Source organism: Brachyhypopomus gauderio, chromosome 8 (assembly GCF_052324685.1).
Source record: "Brachyhypopomus gauderio isolate BG-103 chromosome 8, BGAUD_0.2, whole genome shotgun sequence".
In the NCBI taxonomy this organism is placed as follows: Eukaryota; Metazoa; Chordata; class Actinopteri; order Gymnotiformes; family Hypopomidae; genus Brachyhypopomus; species Brachyhypopomus gauderio.
In genome coordinates, this window is record NC_135218.1 from 11729652 (window position 1) to 11751354 (window position 21703).

A 21703-nucleotide genomic window follows, 5' to 3' on the forward strand; every position below is an offset into this window, starting at 1 on the left:
TTGTTATGAGATGTAATTGCAATGTTATAGACCTCATTGATCTGAATCATACAAGCCCCATTACTTGTCTGTATTCTGCATAACAAGATTGCTGCGTGAGTTTTTATGATTTCTCAGGTTTTTGGGTACTGTAGCGCCTCCGACAGGCCAATTTGAACCACACTTGGCCTACCTCACAAGGACCTCAGTCTATAAAAGCCTTTCAAATTGGGAGTTGATCACTTACATGGTTTATGAGTTATAGCAATAAAGGTCATTTATGGCATGGCCAGAAGGATATAATGGAAAAATTGACCAATCAGACAAATAAAAATGCAACATTTTTTCCTTATTTAGTTAACTACAGTGTCTACAGATTATGCCTATGCCATTTTTGCCATCATTGGATCAAATTCCTAGGACTAGTTCTTAAAGAGCTATTTTCAAACAATTGATGAATGTGACAAAAGTATGCATTTTTTAATAGGACTTGTAATTGCAAAGTTGTCAGGTCTACTGCAAGGAATAAAAAGAAACAAGTTGCATGTTCCTAAGTGAAAATTTGGAGGAGTTATGCATGATTTTCACAAATAGCGCCACCTAGTGGCCAAATGTTTCAACACTGCACAGTATGACACATAGTCCTGGGATATGCACAGTGATGAGGTTTCATGTTGATTGGCCAATGGTAAGTCTGTCAAATGGCCAATTAATTCAAATAAAAATTAATTGGCTCATGGCGGCCATGTTTTTTGAGTGATGAGGTCATCATTGTGTGCCTTGATACAACTTGGGCCCCTGATGATGCCTGTAAAGTTTGGGCTTGATGTGACTAATGGTTTCTGAGAAACAAATTTCCTCATGTTTTAGCGCCCCCTATTGGACAATCGTGGCCAGCTTTGACCTGTGACCTCTGAGTCATGTGCCCTAACAACTGATAAATTTTCATAAAGATAGGTCAAAGCATTGCTGAGATATAGCTGCTGAAGTAAATTTGGCCACGCCTCAGAGCTATTGATTGACATGTGACAACCAGACTGTATACCAATGTCACAGTTTTGTTGATGTTCCTTGATAATGAGATTCTTGTGAATATTTTGACACCAAGATTGTGGTGATCAGATGAAAAACCAGGGACTAGTATAAAAAAGTAGGTTTTGCATATTATGCAAATTAGCAAAAAATCTAAGTAGGCGGAGCTTAATGGTTCTTGAGGCTTTTTTGTTTGTCTGGAGCCAAGGAATGCACCTGAAGTGGAATTTTGTTTCTACGACCTACGGGGTGGGAGATATGGACCAAAACGCAAAATGCTGCGCTATAGCGCCACCATCAGGCCAATGTGGGTCTCTGTACTTTAGCACGGTCCCGCAAACAGACTACACCAGTCTGCCAAGTTTGGTCTCCCTGGGCCTTACGGTTTAGGCTGCAGTATGCGTTTTATCCGGAGAAAAATAATAATAAATATAGCCGCAAGCGGCGATTGGCGGGTTCACACAAAAAAAGGCAAAAAAGCCCAAAGGGTCTTTTAGACCAACAAATTGGCCTCTTGGCCTCAATAGGCAAAAAGAAGCCCAATAGGTCCTTTAGACCCAAAAGTGAATAGAAGCTGTTTGAGTGGAAAAAATGCATAAGTAAATCAATGTGACAAAACATTCAATTCAACTGAGGCACTAAAGGCCCAAAAGGATCAAAATAATGTGTATTGGCAAAATGATTCAGATCACAGAACTAAATCACATGCTGAGATCAGCTTTGTGTGCGTTTGTGTGGTGTTTCATGTGAGCAATTGTTTTCAGTCAGTTTCGGTGTTTGGCCACTAGATGGAGCCCAAGTACTATCATACTGATATCTCATTAATCTCAGTAATGCAATGACATTTTGGTGAATTAAAAGGTTCATTTCTGGTCAGGCAGTGCACTTTTTGTTATGAGATGTAATTGCAATCTTATAGATCTCATTGATCTGAATCATACAAGACCAATTACTTGTCTGTATTCTTTATAACAAGATTGCAGCCTGAGTTTTTATGATTTTCTAGGTTTTTGGGTACTGTAGCGCCTCCGACAGGCCAATTTGAAACAAACGTGGCCTACCTCACAAGGACCTCAGTGTATAAAAGCCTTTCAAATTGGGAGTTGATCACTTACATGGTTTATGAGTTATAGCAATAAAGGTCATTTATGGCATGGCCAGAAGGATATAATGGAAAAATTGACCAATCAGACAAATAAAAATGCAACATTTTTTCCATATTTAGTTAACTACAGTGTCTACAGATTATGCCTATGCCATTTTTGCCATCATTGGATCAAATTCCTAGGACTAGTTCTTAAAGAGCTATTTTCAAACAATTGATGAATGTGACAAAAGTATGCATTTTTAAATAGGACTTGTAATTGCAAAGTTGTCAGGTCTACTGCAAGGTATAAAAAGAAACAAGTTGCATGTTCCTAAGTGAAAATTTGGAGGAGTTATGCATGATTTTCACAAATAGCGCCACCTAGTGGCCAAATGTTTCAACACTGCACAGTATGACACATAGTCCTGGGATATGCACAGTGATGAGGTTTCATGTTGATTGGCCAATGGTAAGTCTGTCAAATGGCCAATTAATTCAAATAAAAATTAATTGGCTCATGGCGGCCATGTTTTTTGAGTGATGAGGTCATCATTGTGTGCCTTGATACCACTTGGGCCCCTGATGATGCCTGTAAAGTTTGGGCTTGATGTGACTAATGGTTTCTGAGAAACAAATTTCCCCATGTTATAGCGCCCCCTATTGGACAATCGTGGCCAGCTTTGACCTGTGACCTCTGAGTCATGTGCCCTAACAACTGATAAATTTTCATAAAGATAGGTCAAAGCATTGCTGAGATATAGCTGCTGAAGTCAATTTGGCCACGCCTCAGAGCTATTGATTGACATGTGACAACCAGACTGTATACCAATGTCACAGTTTTGTTGATGTTCCTTGATAATGAGATTCTTGTGAATATTTTGACACCAAGATTGTGGTGATCAGATGAAAAACCAGGGACTAGTATAAAAAAGTAGGTTTTGCATATTATGCAAATTAGCAAAAAATCTAAGCAGGCGGAGCTTAATGGTTCTTGAGGCTTTTTTGTTTGTCTGGAGCCAAGGAATGCACCTGAAGTGGAATTTTGTTTCTACGACCTACGGGGTGGGAGATATGGACCAAAACGCAAAATGCTGCGCTATAGCGCCACCATCAGGCCAATGTGGGTCTCTGTACTTTAGCACGGTCCCGCAAACAGACTACACCAGTCTGCCAAGTTTGGTCTCCCTGGGCCTTACGGTTTAGGCTGCAGTATGCGTTTTATGCGGAGAAAAATAATAATAATAATAAGAAGAAAAAAAAAGAAGAAAAATTCGAGCAATTACAATAGGTTTCCCACACTACGTGTGTGAACCCTAAATATAGCCGCAAGCGGCGATTGGCGGGTTCACACACAAATAGGCATATTTTGGCCTCAATAGGCAAAAGGAAGCCCAAAAGGTCCTTTAGACCTAAAAGTGAAAAGAAGCTGTTTGGGTTTGGCCAGTGTGTGCTCTACAGATAGTGTGTGATGACATCTGCGTGTGTCAGAAAGGGAGACACAGAAATAGCACATCTGGCTAGGGCTGCATCTATGTGAACAATATAGGAAGGCCTATATTGTGTCTATACATGATTGGGCCTGTATATTACAGACAGAGAGAGATTGAGGGTGCCAGAGACTATGCTTTGTTAATTCACTCCTTGCACACCTTGCACGCCTAACATGACTGCCCGTGTATTCAAAGTATGAATGTAGTCTGCAAAGCCTGGCATTACATGACTGACATGACTGGCATGACTGACATAACTGATATGACTGAAATGACATCACTGGCATGATGAACAAAAGTAATATGACTGATATGACTGACATAACTGGAATGAGTGACATGACTGGCATGACTGTAATGACATGACTGATATGACTGACATGACTTATGTCTGACATGACTGGACTGACATGACTGATATGACTGGACTGAAATGACTGACATGACTGGACTGACATGACTGTTATGACTGGACAGATATGCATACAAACTATACATACATTTAGGTAGAAGTGTGTGTGTGTGTGTGTGTGTGGTAGTGTATGTACTGAAACTATGACAACATATACTAATACATACATACATAAGTATACATAGAAACTATACATACATATAGGTATAAAGGTGTGTGTGTCTGTGTGTTTGTGTGAGAGAGAGAGACAAAAAAGAAGCCAAATATCAGTTTGTATGAGCATGTGTTAGTCACTGAGATATGGGTGGGTATGGCTAGGGAAGTGTCATTGTGAATGCTATAGGAAGGCCTGCTTGTGCCTGTATGTGTGTGTGCCTGGTTAATAGACACAGAGAGATCTAGGTAGCCAGAGCAATGTTTACTTAGGGCACAGAGATGGGAGGGGGAATGTGGGTGAGAGTGTGAGAGAGACTGAGAGTGTGAGTTTCAGCTTGCGTGCGTGTGAGAAGGAGAAGGTGACAGAGGGACTTTACATGCATTCTTATGCATTGTATATAATACTGCACTGTAGAGCCATACGATAACCGATTTAGATGAAACTTGACAAATTTGTTCAGGATGGGATTCTGAATGGGCTTGTGCATTTTGGTCAGAATTGGGTAAAATATGAAAGAGCTTTAAGAATATGAATATTATATGTATCGATGCTGTCCATTAAAAAAATATTTAGCAGGTATAAGTGTCCTCAAATTCAAAATCTTTGGATTGTTTTTTGATTTCACACTCTGTAGAGTATTATAAGACTTTGCTTGACATGATAGTATGAAAATCCTAGGAGGAGTATGAAAAATGATGATTTCAAACTATTATTAACTGTAAATAAACTGTGCATTTTTTAATAGGACATGTAATGGGAAAGTTGTTCGCACTACTGCAAGGAATCAAAAGAGTCCAATTGCATGTTCCCAAGTGGAATTATGTAGGGGATACACTTGCTTTTTTTGCAATAGCGCCCCCCAGTGGCCAATCGACACCCGGCTGGATTATGTCATAGGGGGCGTGCACTTGTCCACACCCAAGAGGTTTCGTGCAGATCGACCAATGGTAAGCCTGTCAAACGCGTGCCGATCACTGATTGGCCGATTACGTCAGCCATTTTGGAAGTATGGCATGTCTGCTTTAGGACCTGGTTTCCAGAGGCCCATAGATGATGTCTGTCAAGTTTCATGTGGATCGGCCAATCTGAGTGCATGGGGCAAATTTTTGCATGTTATAGCGCCCCCTAGCAGGTGAGGTATGGCAACCACTGCGAGCTGCCCCAGACCCTCACACGGAAGCTGTCTGTGAAGTGCCATCTCATTACATGCAAGTTTTCTTAAGTTAGAGTTCCATATGTGCAAAATTTACTATTGAATTTACGCCCCCTCATTTGATTGGCTTATACTGACTAGGTAGTGAAGAAATTAGCATTTTTGTTGGATACATTTTAAAGTTCAGACTCTTCTGAACGTTTTGATACCACATATGTGCACGTATGTGAAAAATCCAGGGACTAGTTCGCGCTCAAAGATGTGTGTGATTTTGCACATTATGCAAATTAACTCGAAATCTAAGTGGGCGGAGCTTAATGGTTGTATATTAATTGTCCTATTGAATTTAGTCAAGGAATGCATAGGAACTGGAATTTTGGTTCTAGGACCTACGGTGTAGGAGATATGGACAAAAAGTCAATATGGTCTGCTATAGCGCCACCATCAGGCCAATTTGGGGTCCCTGTATGGGAATCTGGTCCTTGGAGGTAACTGAACCTTTTTGCCAAGATTGGGTTTTCTAGGCATTACGGTCTAGGCTGCACGATGCATTTTATGTCAAAAAATGGGCAAAAGAATAAGAAAAATAAGAAAAATACCAGCAATTACAATAGGGTTCCCACACTATGTGTGTGTGAACCCTAATAATAAGAAAAAGAAGAAAAATTCGAGCAATTACAATAGGTTTCCCACACTACGTGTGTGAACCCTAAAAAGAAGAAAAAGAATATAGCCGCAAGCGGCGATTGGCGGGTTCACACACCAATAGGCATTTTGGCCTCAATAGGCAAAAGGAAGCCCAAAAGGTCCTTTAGACCTAAAAGTGAAAAGAAGCTGTTTGGGTTTGGCCAGTGTGTGCTCTACAGATAGAGTGTGATGACATCTGCGTGTGTCAGAAAGGGAGACACAGAAATAGCACATCTGGCTAGGGCTGCATCTATGTGAACAGTATGGGAAGGCCTGCACTTGTCTATACATGATTGGGCCTGTATATTACTGACAGAGAGAGATTGAGGGAGCCAGAGACTATGTTTTGTTATTTCACTCCTCGTACACCTAGCACGCCTAACATGACTGCCCGTGTATTCAAAGTATGAATGTAGTCTGCAAAGCCTGGCATTACATGACTGACATGACTGGCATGACTGACATAACTGGCATGACTGTAATGATTTGATGATTTGACTGACATGACTGATATGACTGGACTGAAATGATTGGCATGACATGACTTACATGACTGGCATGACTGACATGACTAATGTAACTGACATCACTGGCATGACTGACATATACTATACATATACTATAGATATGCATACAAACTTTACATACATTTAGGTAGAAGTGTGTGTGTGTGTGTGGTAGTGTATGTACTCAAACTATGACAACATATACTAATACATACATACATAAGTATACATAGAAACTATACATACATATAGGTATAAAGGTGTGTGTGTCTGTGTGTTTGTGTGAGAGAGAGACAAAAAAGAAGCCAAATATCAGTTTGTATAAGCATGTGTTAGTCACTGAGATATGGGTGGGTATGGCTAGGGAAGTGTCATTGTGAATGCTATAGGAAGGCCTGCTTGCGCCTGTATGTGTGTGTGCCTGGTTAATAGACACAGAGAGATCTAGGTAGCCAGAGCAATGTTTACTTAGGGCACAGAGATGGGAGGGGGAATGTGGGTGAGAGTGTGAGAGAGACTGAGTGTGTGAGATTCAGCTTGCGTGCGTGTGAGAAGGAGAAGGTGACAGAGGGACTTTACATGCATTTTTATGCATTGTATATAATACTGCACTGTAGAGCCATACGATAACCGATTTAGATGAAACTTGACAAATTTGTTCAGGATGGGATTCTGAATGGGCTTGTGCATTTTGGTCAGAATTGGATAAGATATGAAAGAGCTTTAAGAATATGAATATTGTATGTATCGATGCTGTCCATTAAAAAAATATTTAGCACGTATAAGTGTCCTCAAATCCAAAATCTTTGGATTGTTTTTTGATTTCACACTCTGTAGAGTATTATAAGACTTTGCTTGACATGATAGTATGAAAATCCTAGGAGCAGTATGAAAAGTGATGATTTCAAACTATTATTAACTGTAAATAAACTGTGCATTTTTTAATAGGACATGTAATGGGAAAGTTGTTCGCATTACTGCAAGGAATCAAAAGAGTCCAATTGCATGTTCCCAAGTGGAATTATGTAGGGGATATACTTGCTTTTTTTGCAATAGCGCCCCCCAGTGGCCAATCGACACCCGGCTGGATTATGTCATAGGGGGTGTGCACTTGTCCACACCCAAGATGTTTTGTGCAAATCGACCAATGGTAAGCCTGTCCAACGCGTGCCGATCACTGATTGGCCGATTACGTCAGCCATTTTGGAAGTATGGCATGTCTGCTTTAGGACCTGGTTCCCAGAGGCCCATAGATGATGTCTGCCAAGTTTCATGTGGATCAGCCAATCTGAGTGCATGGGGCAAATTTTTGCATGTTATAGCGCCCCCTAGCAGGTGAGGTATGGCAACCTCTGCGAGCTGCCCCAGACCCTCACAGGGAAGCTGTCTGTGAAGTGCCATCTCATTACATGCAAGTTTTCTTAAGTTAGAGCTCCATATGTGCAAAATTTACTATTGAATTTACGCCCCCTCATTTGATTGGCTTATACTGACTAGGTAGTGAAGAAATTAGCATTTTTGTTGGATACATTTTAAAGTTCAGACTCTTCTGAACGTTTTGATACCACATATGTGCATGTATGTGAAAAATCCAGGGACTAGTTCGCGCTCAAAGATGTGTGTGATTTTGCACATTATGCAAATTAACTCGAAATCTAAGTGGGCGGAGCTAAAGGGTCCTAGAGGCTTTTTTGTTTGGTTTGAGCCAAGGAATCCATCAGAAGTGGAATTTCGTTTCTATGACCTACGGTGTAGGAGATATGGACCAAAACGCAAAATGCTGCGCTATAGCGCCACCATCAGGCCAATGTGGGTCATTGTCTGGGTTTCCCTCATTGCACCTCTGGTGCACCTGTCTGACAAGTTTGGTGTTTCTGGGCCTTACGGTCTAGGCTGCAGTATGCGTTTTACAGCCTGAAAAATAATAATAATAAGAAGAAATATAGCCGCAAGCGGCGATAGGCGGGTTCACACACACAATAAGCAAAAGGAAGCCCAAAAGGTCCTTTAGACCTAAAAGTGAAAAGAAGCTGTTTGGGTTTGGCCAGTGTGTGCTCTACAGATAGTGTGTAATGACATCTGCATGTGTCAGAAAGGGAGACACAGAAACAGCACATCTGGCTAGGGCTGCATCTATGTGAACAATATAGGAAGGCCTGCATGTGTCTATACATGATTGGGCCTGTATATCACCGACAGAGAGAGATTGAGGGAGCCAGAGACTATGCTTTGTTAATTCACTCTTTACACACCTAGCATGCCTAACATGACTGCCCATGTATTCAAAGTATGAATGTAGTCTGCAAAGCCTGGCATTACATGACTGACATGACTGGCATGACTGGAATGACATCACTGCCATGGCGAACAAAATTAACATGACTGATATGACTGACATAACTGGCATGACTGTAATGATTTGATGATTTGACTGAAATGACTGATATGACTGGACTGAAATGACTGATATGACTGGACTGAAATGATTGGCATGACATGACTTACATGACTGGCATCACTGACATGACTGATATGACTGACATGACTGGACTGGCATGTCTGATATGACTGACATCACTGGCATGACTTACATATACTATACATATACTATAGATATGCATACAAACTACATACATTTAGGTAGAAGTGTGTGTGTGTGTGTGTGTGTGTGTGTGTGTGTGTGGTAGTGTATGTACTCAAACTATGACAACATATACTAATACATACATACATAAGTATACATAGAAACTATACATACATATAGGTATAAAGGTGTGTGTGTCTGTGTGTTTGTGTGAGAGAGAGACAAAAAAGAAGCCAAATATCAGTTTGTATGAGCATGTGTTAGTCACTGAGATATGGGTGGGTATGGCTAGGGAAGTGTCATTGTGAATGCTATAGGAAGGCCTGCTTGCGCCTGTATGTGTGTGTGCCTGGTTAATAGACACAGAGAGATCTAGGTAGCCAGAGCAATGTTTACTTAGGGCACAGAGATGGGAGGGGGAATGTGGGTGAGAGTGTGAGAGAGACTGAGAGTGTGAGTTTCAGCTTGCGTGCGTGTGAGAAGGAGAAGGTGACAGAGAGACTTTACATGCATTTTTATGCATTGTATACAATACTGCACTGTAGAGCCATACGATAACCGATTTAGATGAAACTTGACAAATTTGTTCAGGATGGGATTCTGAATGGGCTTGTGCATTTTGGTCAGAATTGGGTAAAATATGAAAGAGCTTTAAGAATATGAATATTATATGTATCGATGCTGTCCATTAAAAAATATTTAGCAGGTATAAGTGTCCTCAAATCCAAAATCTTTGGATTGTTTTTTGATTTCACACTCTGTAGAGTATTATAAGACTTTGCTTGACATGATAGTATGAAAATCCTAGGAGGAGTATGAAAAGTGATGATTTCAAACTATTATTAACTGTAAATAAACTGTGCATTTTTTAATAGGACATGTAATGGGAAAGTTGTTCGCACTACTGCAAGGAATCAAAAGAGTCCAATTGCATGTTCCCAAGTGGAATTATGTAGGGGATACACTTGCTTTTTTTGCAATAGCGCCCCCCAGTGGCCAATCGACACCCGGCTGGATTATGTCATAGGGGGCGTGCACTTGTCCACACCCAAGAGGTTTCGTGCAGATCGACCAATGGTAAGCCTGTCAAACGCGTGCCGATCACTGATTGGCCGATTACGTCAGCCATTTTGGAAGTATGGCATGTCTGCTTTAGGACCTGGTTCCCAGAGGCCCATAGATGATGTCTGTCAAGTTTCATGTGGATCGGCCAATCTGAGTGCATGGGGCAAATTTTTGCATGTTATAGCGCCCCCTAGCAGGTGAGGTATGGCAACCTCTGCGAGCTGCCCCAGACCCTCACACGGAAGCTGTCTGTGAAGTGCCATCTCATTACATGCAAGTTTTCTTAAGTTAGAGCTCCATATGCGCAAAATTTACTATTGAATTTATGCCCCCTCATTTGATTGGCTTATACTGACTAGGTAGTGAAGAAATTAGCATTTTTGTTGGATACATTTTAAAGTTCAGACTCTTCTGAACGTTTTGATACCACATATGTGCATGTATGTGAAAAATCCAGGGACTAGTTCGCGCTCAAAGATGTGTGTGATTTTGCACATTATGCAAATTAACTCGAAATCTAAGTGGGCGGAGCTTAATGGTTGTATATTAATTGTCCTATTGAATTTAGTCAAGGAATGTATAGGAACTGGAATTTTGGTTCTAGGACCTACGGTGTAGAAGATATGGACAAAAAGTCAATATGGTCCGCTATAGCGCCACCATCAGGCCAATTTGGGTCCCTGTATGGGAATCTGGTCCTTGGAGGTAACTGAACCTTTTTGCCAAGTTTGGGGTTTCTAGGCATTACGGTCTAGGCTGCACAATACGTTTTAGGTCAAAAAATGGGACAAAGAATAATAAGAAAGAAAAATTCTAACAATTACAATAGGGTTCCCACACTATGTGTGTGTGAACCCTAAAAACTTGAGCAATTACAATAGGGTTCCCACACTATGTGTGTGAACCCTAAATAGCCGCAAGCGGCGATAGGCGGGTTCACACACACAATAAGCAAAAGGAAGCCCAAAAGGTCCTTTAGACCTAAAAGTGAAAAGAAGCTGTTTGGGGTTGGCCAGTGTGTGCTCTACAGATAGTGTGTAATGACATCTGCATGTGTCAGAAAGGGAGACACAGAAACAGCACATCTGGCTAGGGCTGCATCTATGTGAACAATATAGGAAGGCCTGCATGTGTCTATACATGATTGGGCCTGTATATCACCGACAGAGATAGATTGAGGGAGCCAGAGACTATGCTTTGTTAATTCACTCTTTACACACCTAGCATGCCTAACATGACTGCCCATGTATTCAAAGTATGAATGTAGTCTGCAAAGCCTGGCATTACATGACTGACATGACTGGCATGACTGGAATGACATCACTGCCATGACGAACAAAATTAACATGACTGATATGACTGACATAACTGGCATGACTGTAATGATTTGATGATTTGACTGACATGACTGATATGACTGGACTGAAATGATTGGCATGACATGACTTACATGACTGGCAGAACATGACTGGCATGTCTGATATGACTGACATCACTGGCATGACTTACATATACTATACATATACTATAGATATGCATACAAACTACATACATTTAGGTAGAAGTGTGTGTGTGTGTGTGTGGTAGTGTATGTACTCAAACTATGACAACATATACTAATACATACATACATAAGTATACATAGAAACTATACATACATATAGGTATAAAGGTGTGTGTGTCTGTGTTTGTGTGAGAGAGAGACAAAAAAGAAGCCAAATATCAGTTTGTATGAGCATGTGTTAGTCACTGAGATATGGGTGGGTATGGCTAGGGAAGTGTCATTGTGAATGCTATAGGAAGGCCTGCTTGCGCCTGTATGTGTGTGTGCCTGGTTAATAGACACAGAGAGATCTAGGTAGCCAGAGCAATGTTTACTTAGGGCACAGAGATGGGAGGGGGAATGTGGGTGAGAGTGTGAGAGAGACTGAGAGTGTGAGTTTCAGCTTGCGTGCGTGTGAGAAGGAGAAGGTGACAGAGGGACTTTACATGCATTCTTATGCATTGTATATAATACTGCACTGTAGAGCCATACGATAACCGATTTAGATGAAACTTGACAAATTTGTTCAGGATGGGATTCTGAATGGGCTTGTGCATTTTGGTCAGAATTGGGTAAAATATGAAAGAGCTTTAAGAATATGAATATTATATGTATCGATGCTGTCCATTAAAAAAATATTTAGCAGGTATAAGTGTCCTCAAATCCAAAATCTTTAGATTGTTTTTTGATTTCACACTCTGTAGAGTATTATAAGACTTTGCTTGACATGATAGTATGAAAATCCTAGGAGAAGTATGAAAAGTGATGATTTCAAACTATTATTAACTGTAAATAAACTGTGCATTTTTTAATAGGACATGTAATGGGAAAGTTGTTCGCACTACTGCAAGGAATCAAAAGAGTCCAATTGCATGTTCCCAAGTGGAATTATGTAGGGGATACACTTGCTTTTTTTGCAATAGCGCCCCCCAGTGGCCAATCGACACCTGGCTGGATTATGTCATAGGGGGCGTGCACTTGTCCACACCCAAGAGGTTTCGTGCAGATCGACCAATGGTAAGCCTGTCAAACGCGTGCCGATCACTGATTGGCCGATTACGTCAGCCATTTTGGAAGTATGGAGTGTCTGCTTTAGGACCTGGTTCCCAGAGGCCCATAGATGATGTCTGCCAAGTTTCATGTGGATCGGCCAATCTGAGTGCATGGGGCAAATTTTTGCATGTTATAGCGCCCCCTAGCAGGTGAGGTATGGCAACCTCTGCGAGCTGCCCCAGACCCTCACAGGGAAGCTGTCTGTGAAGTGCCATCTCATTACATGCAAGTTTTCTTAAGTTAGAGCTCCATATGCGCAAAATTTACTATTGAATTTACGCCTCCTCATTTGATTGGCTTATACTGACTAGGTAGTGAAGAAATTAGCATTTTTGTTGGATAGATTTTAAAGTTCAGACTCTTCTGAACGTTTTGATACCACATATGTGCATGTATGTGAAAAATCCAGGGACTAGTTTGCGCTCAAATATGTGTGTGATTTTGCACATTATGCAAATTAACTCGAAATCTAAGTGGGCGGAGCTTAATGGTTGTATATTAATTGTCCTATTGAATTTAGTCAAGGAATGTATAGGAACTGGAATTTTGGTTCTAGGACTTACGGTGTAGGAGATATGGACAAAAAGTCAATATGGTCTGCTATAGCGCCACCATCAGGCCAATTTGGGTCCCTGTATGGGAATCTGGTCCTTGGAGTTAACTGAACCTTTTTGCCAAGTTTGGGGTTTCTAGGCATTACGGTCTAGGCTGCACAATACGTTTTAGGTCAAAAAATGGGACAAAGAATAATAATAAGAAAGAAAAACCCTAACAATTACATAGGGTTCCCACACTATGTGTGTGTGAACCCTAAAAAATCCTAACAATTACAATAGGGTTCCCACACTATGTGTGTGAACCCTAATAATAATAATCGGAACAATTACAATAGGGTTCCAGCACCGCTGGTGCTTGGACCCCTAATAATAGCAATTACAATAGGTTTCCCACACTATGTGTGTGAACCCTAAAAAACAAAAAATATATTTACAAAAATATATGTGACAATCATTGGCAGTCATAGAAAGGTCTTATGAACAAATTCTAACTTGTAGATTTAGATTTTTAATTTTAGTTTGTAGGAATGCTTAAGTGGTTATCCATGCCTGCATGTTTCACTGGTGAATGAATATGAGATGACATACAAGTCAAAGTGAAGTCTCCCAGTCATCCAGCAACCAATCAGAGAATGCATAAATACATACACGAGTTCCAGATTTAAAATAAAGGTCTGGCTAAGTCTGCCAGGAAGCTACAATTGGCCTGAGGTCTGGTCTTTCAGCAGGACAAACTCCCAAGTATATCTCAGCATCCATCAGTGGGTTCATGATAAAAGAATCAAGTTTTTATCATGTCCATCTGAATCTCCAGATCTGAACCCTACTGGAAACCTGTGGAGTGAATCCACAAGCAAGGACCCAGGACTCTGATCTAGAGAGATTCTGTACAGAGGAATGGGCCCAGGATTCTGATCTAGAGAGGTTCTGTACAGAGGAATGGGCCCAGGATTCTGATCTAGAGAGGTTCTGTACAGAGGAATGGGCCCAGGACTCTAATCTAGAGAGGTTCTGTACAGAGGAATGGGCCCAGGACTCTGATCTAGAGGTTCTGTTCAGAGGAATGGGCTCAGACGCTTGTCCTGGGCTCTCTCACTCCATCTAGCATTACTGGTGTATGGCTGCTGTTATGTTGACTTAGGGAGGCTGGAGGCTACATAATAAAATTCTAAATGTAGGATTGTCTCACTTTTTATCTGATTTTGAGAATGATGATCATCTTAGTCATTGACATTTCACTAGAAGGTTATTAAGATTAGTTCTAATCCTAATCATGAAATCAGACTTTTAAACTCTTAAGGTAATATTATTAAGTTATTTTCCATTTATGAAAATTTTCTTATGGAAAAAACATTATCTTATATCCAATACATTTGGGGTTAATAACAACTAATAACGATATAATCTTTTTTAACACTAGAAATTAACATCTTCATATCAACCTCTGAAATAGGCCTCTCTCACCTGAAATAGTCACTACAGACACAAAGGACGATCTTGTGAGCACTGATCTCTACATCTTTGAACTTGAGGATCACGTCACAGAGTTTTCCCTCCAAACGAAGATCGTTGAAGGCAGTACAGGACATAGCACTCATTTTGCGCTCCATGTGACGTTGCCCGTGGGACACCTCTGCTTGCTCATTCATTGTCACCAGTTTTGGACACGTGTGAGTTTAGCTAGGACTTCCTTCAACACTGTTAAGATTGTTAAATATAATTCTAATAGCCACATAAGACTCAAGAGAGTTCCGGAATGAATCTCTATTACATCATAGTAACTCTATTTACATCATAGTAACAATATGTTGATGAGGTGAGCTTTATGTGCTTCATAAGGTCTGTCTTGAGTGCCTAATTTAAGGCAATGACAGAGTACACATTTCATGCAATAGCCAGTGCCATACTTTCACATTGAAATCACAGTTACAGTTAAATGGGAGGGGAAACATATGTTTTTACAAAATTCCTAACTGTAAATACAAGTTCAGTGTTTGTAACAACCAGATGAAGCTTAAAGGGAACCCTGGCTGGTAACACTTGTAAGCCTTAATATGCTGTAATTAAATTATTAAGACATGTTGTAAAAAAAATCACAAAAGCAGCAGATTTATTTACAAATCAACGCTTTTATTCGAAATATTTGACATATGGGCGCAGCCATGTTTTCTGACGCGCAATGCCTGCTGGGTAGATGACGTCAAATGGTTGCAGCGCGCTAAACTTAGCTACCTTAAAGAAAACCAAGCCACACTGTGTTGCCGTTGGATGTTATTTCCAGTCGAAAGGCAGTGGGAAGACTGATATTAGTCTTCACAGTTTTCCCAAAGATAAAAATTTGTGAAGCAGCGTGTGGACGAACACAGCTACCAAAAGACCCGCGGCTCTGCTCACTTCAGTCCCGATGCGTTTGAGTCATTCAGTAGACCCCAACTGGTGAGAGAGTTGACGGATGCTGTTGGTTTTAAACATAGACTAAAACACAGTGCAGTGCCCACAGTTTTCCCACACAGAAAGTCCAAAAGCCCCAGAATGTGGAGCGAGAACCGCACGAAGAAACGTGAACATAAATATGCACTGGATTCTCTCCTGGCGTCCCGGCAACAACGTTTACCGCTAACGTTTACTGCTTCTCCCTCGTTTACCGCTAACGTTTACTGCTTCTCCCTTGTTTACCGCTAACGTTTACTGCTTCTCCCTCGTTTACCGCTAACGTTTACTGCTTCTCCCTTGTTTACCGCTAACGTTTACTGCTTCTCCCTTGTTTACCGCTAACGTTTACTGCTTCTCCCTCGTTTACCGCTAACGTTTACTGCTTCTCCCTTGTTTACCGCTAACGTTTACTGCTTCTCCCTTGTTTACCGCTAACGTTTACTGCTTCCCCCCTCGTTTGCGGATCCTGAACTTGAAGGTACAGCATTAGCGGTCATTGATAAATCTGACGATCTGCTAGATACGAATCAATTACAGATAGTCGAGGAGTCCGTAGGTGTACAGTGTTCTCCATCCAAGACGGATAACGCAACTCAAACAGACATGACTTTTACATCAGATGTAGCGGCCAAAAAGATTAGGGTTAATTAAATGTGAATCACAACATATTAGCCTGTCACTAATCACTACTAGACATGTATAAAAGAAAGCCCTGTGACCTTATATGCGACGTCAATCTTCAATAAGAGCTCGCTACACGTTATTAGAAATACCGGTAAGACAAAAGTTACGGCCAGTCACTGCAACCATTTGACGTCACTACCTGCTGCGCCCGTCAGCAGTTATAAAAATGGCGACCTACGTGCAGCGGGATTTTACAGAAAATCTAATAAATCTGCTACTTTTTGTGATTTTTTACAACGTGTCTTCATAATTTAGAGTAATTACACGATATTAAGGCTTACATATGTTATCAACCGGGGTTCCCTTTAAAAGTAGCTTGTAGTGTCTTTGGCCTATGTTATACTTTATGTAATGATTTCAACTAACACACACCACAGCTTTGCTACCTCTGGACATAATGGTTGGCCCCTGTCCGCAGACACAAATATTTTGCATTGAAATACTTTAAATTAGGCTTTTGATTGTATTATCTGAATAGAAATATTGGGTGAAAAGAATGTGTGGATCCATCGCGGGGATAAAATATTTAGGGGGAAATACTGGTCAGCGCGGCCATACTGGAAGTCATATTTTTCATAATTAGGATAGCAGTACGTTTTAAAAAATGTCTGCTTATTATCCAAATGTTTAATCCGCGAGAAAAACACCCGAGAGCGTGTTGCAGTTGGCATCCGCACTGCTAGGTATTGGAGTTTGTTTATTAATGTTCTGGCTGTATATTTTCCCTCAGCAGTACTAGGCGGTGCCTCAAAACGTAAACAAAGGGGAGAATTAACCAAGCGGGCTGCTCGCCTTCGAAGTCCACCCGTCTTTGAAGAACCAGAACACCGTACCGCGACACACTCCGTTCTACCCAGCAACAAAGCGGCGGCGTTCGGTTCCTCCGAAAACTGGGACTTTTATCCGCGCGAACGGACCGAGCCCGACGAGCCCGACGAGCCCGACGAGTCCTGCAGAACCGTGCAGAGCGCGAGGCTTCGCGCACCCGGTGCAACGTCGCCCTTTCCTTCAATACGGTTATACAACAGAAAGGAGCAATAACAAGGGTGTGTGTGGTCCAGAGGCGGTCTTTGCATAGAGGCGTGGCTAGGCAACTGCCTTGGGCCCCTCCCACTGTAGCCCACTGTAGGGGCCCCCTGATTAGCTGACTTCTTTCTCGCATATTAATGTTGATGGGCCCCCTAGTTAAATTCGCCTTGAGCCCCCAAATTGCTAAGTCCGCCACTGGTGTGGTCTGAGCTTAAAATACTGCGTGGAAGTCCGATCAGGAATAAAAAAGCGAGCCGTTTGACTGAAGGGATGATGGGCAATGAGAGGGAGGTGAGGCGGGACCCGCTCCAATGCAGAGAGAAAGAAGAGCGTACATTTACCACTACATTTACCAGATCGTACATTTACCACTACATTTACCAGATCGTACATTTCCCAGTGGATTTAATTGGGTTATTAATGGTTTCAATCGTTTTCATATTTTGCGGTAAAACAAAGTTACTGCCGTTCTCTACAGCGTTGAATATAAATAGGTAGATAGATAGACCTATTAAGTTTTTTCTAGGGTCTGTAGTTGTAACTGGTGAATCCAGGGACGGGTGAGGATAACATTCGCGCCAGGGCTGAAAAGGTTGAAGATGAAGTTGTAAACGCTTGTCGTTTGAGTCTACCCTGTGCTTTAGCCCATGTTAGAAAATAAAAACACGTGAACCCTGGTATTTTTACCATTTTCGCTGCTGATGTATTTATTGGTTCATTAAGACGTAATGGTTTTGACTGAGCCATCTGGAATGGCGAAAGCGGCCTCTCGCGTTTAAGGATCTGGCTCCATACATTGAATCCATTGACAGAGCCCGTAAGGTGACATCATGTAAAAAATAATAATAACGCGTGGCCACGACTTACTAACGCGTGGGAACGAGATACTAATGTCGCCTTTCACACGCGGCAACAAAGTTTATTTTTTCACAGCAAAGCAAGCAGATCCCAGGGATGTTCGCGAACTGACTGCCCAAGGAAGGTAAACCTGGCTTTATATAAAGTAATACTTAATTATCTTGTTCACACACGTTAATTATCTCGTTCGCACGCGTTAGTAAGTCGTGGCCACGCGTTATTATATTTTTTACATGATGTCATGTAAAAAATACACCCATGACGTCACATGTCCCGCCGTATACCCATGACGTCACATGTCAACGCCCCGTATCCCCATTACGTCACATGCCCCTATGTCTTCTCACCTTTTTAACCCCTGACCCATTTTCATGCCTGGTTTATAAAAAGACACGTTTACTGTGACGACGGCAGCACTTCATGTGTGAGCCCATGCCGCTTAAAGCACCGCGATAACCGTCGGTGAAAAGTTGAGAGCGCATTTCAGAGTTCCCAACGCACCCAAATTTGCCCCCGCGCTGTGAAATCTCGGTAAAGCGAAGAATGGAATTGCGCCAAGTGACATATGAAACTCCTCCTGTTGTAGAACCCCCTCCCTCCACCAGCCCAACCAGCGCCACCCTCACAGCACCATCCTCACGCCTCCATCAGCGCGCAGGCTCCCTCTCCCCCCGACGTCTGGCCATCTTAACGGTTCGTGTTCTGAAACAAACCAATGCTTCAATGGACGTGGTTGTTTTGACCTATTTCTTTGTATTATGACAGAGACCGAAAAAAATCTCGAATCACAATGATACCAAATTTGCACTAAGATTGTATTTCAGCTACTTATTTAAAATTATACGGTTTCCATAACCTACAACAATTTTAATAGTTTTAAGACATGGTTTAAATTGCTTTTGTAACCACATTGTGTAGAAAATGTATTTACAGTATTTAGAGGCTATGATATTTACCCTTATATGACCCTAGTCATATAATTCCATGAGCAATTATTGTACCCCAAACAAAGCAGTATAGAAGTTAGCATGACTGGCAAAAATTTAGCCTGTATACATTCAGTTGTTTATTTCAACTGTATTCTACTCTATCTCCATAGTTCACATTCCTGTTTGATAGGCTTTTCGCCCACACACCCTTATCGCTGCTGGGGAGACCTGCCATTTCTGTGTCTCACAAGCGGGTCTATCTGTGCATGTCAAAACAAAATTTCAAAGGAAGCCCCGACCACAGTGGTTCCTTGTTGACAGCTTGTGTCAGTGAGCTGTTTAAGGTAAAGGACAGAAGCATTGCTGCTTGGAGATCTGTCACCACACAGCCCGATCAGCGGTCCAGCGATAGAGTAAAGAGGCTCTCAGTGAAACGGTGCATTAGTCACCTGACACTGGAAGACCAGAGAAATCAGTGGACTATTAAATGGATTTATGGAAGATATTGAGATTTTTTGCAAAGATGGCAGTGATCAATTGCATGTAAAATGATTTTCAGACATCACTTTGCTGTTTGCAAAATATTCCATTCTTGAGACATGGCATAACAGCAAATAATAAAACCATCAGTTAACTAACTTAAGAGAGCGTAGCATTGTCTGAAAAAAGATTATTAGCATATAAGCACAGCTATAGAGCAGGAGGGCAGTTATCTGCTCTGATAAACAAATTATTTGGTGTATTTAGTTGGAAATAGGCTTTGTCTTCTAATGACCTGGTATCATGTTTTAATGTTTTTTTCCTGCATGTTTCCAACATGATGTAATCAGATCTACCTTTAGACAGTTGACACGTTGCGTTGCCTCTGCATGGCGGTCATATGCCTTCTGATATTTTCACGCTGTAGACAATGAAAATTATGTAAGCAATGCAGTTTCAATCAGCAATCATGTTTTTGCTCTTTCTCATGGTAGAATTTAAAGAAGCTCTCTGCAGTTGTAACTCACAGATATTATCAGTCATAGTGATCCGTACCCCAGTGTGTGGGCACGCACCTCACCCTTGGCATCAAACAGATTCACTCAGCTTCTGTCACAGAGGAATTACATTTGTCTTTGAAGTGGAAGCGTCCATGTTTGCTTCTGGTGCTTGATTAAACTTTATTTGGTTGCAGTATTGCTCTTTTACTGAATATTTCAGTGCTTGTGTATTTGTTTTTAAAAATGCCAGTGGATGTCTGTTTCATTTAGGAAAGACAAGCCATTAAAGCAGACACTTTCTGTCAATTAGTCTCTGTTTCTGCCAAGATGTAGGGACACACAGGAGAGAAAAAATACAGAAAATTGTTAAGCACCCTCTCAACATCTCTAAGGCTTATCATGGTTTACCATGATGACAGAATGTAAAGACTGCACAGAGGCATAATTGAATTCAGAGACTTCTATCTACTACAATAGCAAATACCTAGTAATCCCGTAAGTATCATAAGACACTAAGTACCACCAGCAGTGTTATGCTTAAGATATGTACAGTGTTTATATTATCATTTGTTATATTGTGGATGATTTCTTCATGCTTTTGTTTTGCCCGATTTTCTGCTTAATCGTTCACAATACAATCAGTGTAATTAGCAAAAGGAAAGCAGTGTCACCTTCTGAAAAAGGGGCTGCCGTTTCTTTTAAACAGTGAATTACGGGTTTGCAAGTTCTGTGTTGTAACCTACCAGTGCAAGTTCACTAGCTCGAGTGTGTTGGCCAGTTTCTCTGTGTAATTGCAAACACACTGCAAGCTATTAAACACAGGCATGGCCTCTGGGAGAAATGCATACATGCGTGTCAAATAAATGCAAAGTTTTATGCTGGTTCTTTTTGCATTTCTTAATTTTTCTTTGTGACAATATGACAATAAAGTTGAAAGTTGAATTGAGTTCTAGATCTCTTCCATGCCCCCTTTCTAAGACATGTGTGTGTTTGTGTGCGTGTGTGTGTGTGTGTGTGTGTGTGTGTGTGTGTGTGTGTGTGTGTGTGTGTGTGTGTGTGTGTGTGTGTGTGTGCGCGCGCGCGCGCGTGTGTGTGTGTACCTGCACAGGCTGTGACTGGCTGCTGTGTTTCAGGATAAACACAGAGCAATAGGAGGAATCATGGTAACTCTCAGACAAACCCAGACTGAACTCTGCATCCCCTCAAATACACATTAACATTCACCTCCATCTGGCCTATAGCTCAAGTTATATATATGCTGAAGTTACCAAGCTCTGTCTTGTCAATAATTTAGGAATACAGTAATCACAAAACCAAAACAAAGCAAACAACACAAAACAAAACATAAAGACAAAGAAGCAGAAACAGAAAAAAAACAAGTAGAGAACAGAGTTCACATCGAGATTTTTATAGCTGAATACCTAGATTCTGCATTTTGTCAGGTAGATAGTTAACATTAGTGCGTTTTAGTTAACATTACTAGAT